General features: G+C 37.5%; 1 long non-coding RNA gene across 2 annotated transcripts; it reads left to right on the forward strand.

Moving 5' to 3' along the window:
* The first annotated feature begins 277 nt into the window (after window positions 1-277).
* LOC143363873 (uncharacterized) lies at window positions 278-1,654 on the forward strand. Of its 2 annotated transcripts, XR_013083939.1 has the most exons (4): window positions 278-877; window positions 985-1,059; window positions 1,134-1,246; window positions 1,594-1,654. It is a non-coding gene; the product is annotated as an uncharacterized LOC143363873 (long non-coding RNA). The 2 variants fall into 2 exon arrangements; XR_013083938.1 differs by lacking the exon at window positions 1,594-1,654 and having other exon boundaries at window positions 1,134-1,319.
* Window positions 1,655-2,699: the final 1,045 nt, after the last annotated feature.

Raw genomic sequence — 2,699 nt, forward strand, 5'->3', positions numbered from 1 at the left:
ATTATTTTCAACAGTTTGTACAATTTTTAGCCACATTAAAGCTACTTTAATGTTTCTATTTTGTCCTGCACACATGTCACTGTAAGCTATAATGTGTCTTTCACTTCTTAAATTTTTAACATGTTTTAGGATGCATGAAGCTATTTCTTGAGCACCGTTTTTTGTAAAACTGAGGTTAACTTGTTAAATACTAATTAATTAAAATTACCTTCATTACTGCCTTCGGACATTATCAATAATAAATATCTCAATTTAAGTATAAATGGACTTAGGCCACTTTCAAAATAAACGGCTCATATATTGTTTGAACTACCAGAAAGAAAGAAAGAAAACTACCAGAAAGAAAGGAGGTGTTAGCTGCGTTTCTTGATGTTCATGAAGCTTTTGATAATGTTTGTGTTGATATTCTTCTTTCCAAACTTGCGAATATTGGCTGCTCACTTAATATCCTAAAATTCATCAAGTTCTTAACTCATGAAAGATTTGCGTTCTCTACTCTTTCTGAAGATACGAACAGAGTTGTCTGTAGGGGCGCCCCTCAGGGCGGCGTTCTTAGCCCTTTGCTATATATCATTTATGTTGCCAATATCTCCGATAATGTAATGAGCTCTGTCACTGTCTCTCAATTTGTAGATGATAGTACTGTTTTCCATGAATTCGAATCTACTAGCAGTGGCAGAAATATTATTAAAGTTCCGTTTCACAACTATTTTTGTTTTGGGATTGTAACGAAAATTTAAGAAATGTAATTTGTAGAATCATGTCGGTTTCGGTATTGTAACGATTTCGGTATTCATCCAAAGGCTACGCCGAGTTTACACACGGCCGCGCGTCTCGGCCCCCTACTACATATTATTTAAAAATGCTTTCGAGTTAGGTATGTATATAAAAACTTGTATGTTACTAATTGTGCTAATTGTTTAATTATTTTTCATCAATAATCATTACGTATATCGGTATATCAACTATGATTATTGTTTTCAGGTAGATGCAGCGACAGGACTGTTGACGTCAAACAAAATAAGACAGATGAGGTATCGATGAATTCTATAAGTATTGGTAAGCTAATAGAACTATGTAAACGAATTTAAATATGGAAGTACCTATTTGTAAACAAAAATCTAAATTTTCAGGAAACCAGCAAACCCAAAACATGGTAATATTATTGTAAAGAAAGTAATCTCTGTGCGCATGCATGGAGAGGGATGCCGAAGCAACCCGAGAGTTACCGAACCAAGCCGACGTGGTTCGTACCTGCGTCGTAATAAAAACTCTGTCGTGGTCGTGCGTAGTATCCACACGTTTTAAAAGAATAGAACCGTTCCACCTTATATATATATATATATATATATACATCAAAAGTATCATTGTTAAACCAAGTTAATAACTACTTATAAAATATACATTGTTAACACAGATCAGTGATAAGCACCGCGCATTTTCCTCTCCACTTCCGCGCGGTACATTCTTTCCCTCGCAACAATTATGGAACAGCATTTGAAAACGATCATCGACTTACAGCGTCTACTACGATTTACGTCACTTTTAACCGCTTGTAGCTCGTGTCTATATCGATTTCGATGAAATTTTTAGGGTGTGCATAAAAAACATACATATATTGTGACGTCGCAGAATTGCCTACGTCCTTCCGAACCGATAACGAGAGGTCCGCCCACGCCTAGATGGAGGGGTTGCTGAAGGAGCAGGAGCTCGTTGTCCGGGACATCTGGAGCCCCAATTTCATTGCTAATGTACTATTTAATAATAATAATATTTAATAAACCATGGTGGCATTAATCGGCATAACATGCATTACTGGAGTGTAGAAAATCCCCACTGGTTACGACAAGTTGAACATCAACGTCTTTGGTCGGTTAACGTTTGGTGTGGAATCATGGGGAAAAAACTCATTGGTCCTTATTTTATTGAAGGTAATTTGAATGGAATCAAATATCGAAATGTCCTGGAACAGGAACTACCATCACTACTTGAACATGTTATCTTGGACGTTCGACAAAGTATGTGGTTTCAGCATGACGGTAGCCCAGCGCATTACTCAATAGCAGTACGGGAAGTATTAGACCGTGAATACAATGGTCGGCGGATTGGCAGAGGTGGGCCGATTAATTGGCCTGCTAGGTCGCCTGATTTGACATCGCCGGATTTCTTTCTGTGGGGCTACCTAAAAGATAAGGTTTATCAACAAGTGTCAACAATTCGTGAAAACATGGTAGAACGCATAAGAAACGCTTGCGCTGAAATTCCCGCAGATATGCTTCTGTCCTGTGTACAGTCATTTGAAGAAAGGATTAATAAGTGTATTGAAGTTGAAGGTCAAAATGTCGAACACTTACTCTAATTAATTGAACAGTAAGAGGCAAGGAGAGATCCGTTATAACGAGACACGATCAAGTGCACGCGTACCCGGCGAAAATTCAAAGTCGATTTTCTCGAAAACAAAGCCTCACATGAAAAAATTTTGTTCCATATTTTCGACTTATTTTTTCATGTAGAATCATCCCCTTTTCGCTTGTACCATCAGTTACCGAACACCCTGTATAACCCAGTATATACAGAATATTTCACCTAACTTGACCACCTTAAATATATCGCTTATTTTGCATGATAGAAAAAATGTCAGGGGTAGAAAATATTCTGTTTGAAGGCGCCAATGCGGTGATGGGCCGAATTTTTTTCTC

The sequence above is a fragment of the Halictus rubicundus genome, unplaced genomic scaffold, assembly GCF_050948215.1.
Source record: "Halictus rubicundus isolate RS-2024b unplaced genomic scaffold, iyHalRubi1_principal scaffold0160, whole genome shotgun sequence".
NCBI classification, from domain to species: Eukaryota; Metazoa; Arthropoda; class Insecta; order Hymenoptera; family Halictidae; genus Halictus; species Halictus rubicundus.